Source organism: Podarcis raffonei, chromosome 2 (assembly GCF_027172205.1).
Source record: "Podarcis raffonei isolate rPodRaf1 chromosome 2, rPodRaf1.pri, whole genome shotgun sequence".
In the NCBI taxonomy this organism is placed as follows: Eukaryota; Metazoa; Chordata; class Lepidosauria; order Squamata; family Lacertidae; genus Podarcis; species Podarcis raffonei.
The window spans coordinates 85,994,199-85,995,257 of record NC_070603.1 but is presented as its reverse complement, the minus strand read 5'-3'; positions in this window follow the sequence as shown (position 1 = coordinate 85,995,257).

Here is a 1,059-nt window from a genome sequence, read left to right as displayed (position 1 = left end):
GGGGGGGGGGACCCTTTGAAAGAATTAATATCCATTTGGCAACGTCCGTTCGTAAATAGCACAAAATGCGGTCCTACGTGTTTCAAAGGACTCTCGTCTCCCAAAACGATTCACTCTTACCAACCTTTAAACCACTTTGACAATGTCAAAGAGCTAATCTGTATTAGCAATTCTGTGTGTGTTTACTTGGAACTATGTCTTACTTTGTTCATTAAGACTCACTCTCAGGTGCATAGGATTTCAGCAGGAGTGATCTTGCATATAAACTCTATAAAATATCTGGGTACCTTCATACTGCTGGTGTGGGTTTTGCAGTCATGGTTATTTTGCTTTTTCACCTAGTGTGTGGCTTGGCTCACTTGCTTGAATAGTAGGAAGTATTGCGGGTCACCCTGTACTTTGTACTTTGGTCTATATGAGCTGATCAGTAACAAGCTGGCATGCCACGTGAATGATGCTATCCTCTGATGAGTTCCTTAAATGTTACAGTTCTGCAAGAGAAAAGCAAAGCAAAAAGGCATTGGCCAAGTTAAACATTTACATAATGCCATTATTTATTCATTTATTTATTACATAATTAATCCATAGAGGTGATTGATGGTACAAAAGAGTGGCAGAGAGAGACAGGTCAGGGAAGACAGGTCTACTAATGGCTGCGCTCCTAAGTAAATTTGCTTGGCAGTAAGCCTAACTCAAAAGACGGTAAAGTTGACACCTGTCCGATGTGTAATGGGACAGAGAGTTGTAGTGGTGTTGCCACATTAAAGGTCTGATTCTTACCGGTAACTGGCTTCCTTGATGAGATAGTATGTGCTGGAAGTTTTAGTTGGGTATTTAAAGGGTCAGCAATGTCTCAGAGATCCTATAAGTCTTCGTAGACCATTATCAGCACCATGAACTTAGGTATCTAACACATCATGTGTTTAAAGGATTCATCACCGTTCCTGAATCCTGGGAACTAAAGTTTCCCCCTCACAAAGCTGCAGTTCCCAGCACCCTTAAACTACAGTTCCCAGGACTCATGTGTGTATGTGCTTTAAGTGTATGGTGTGCACATAT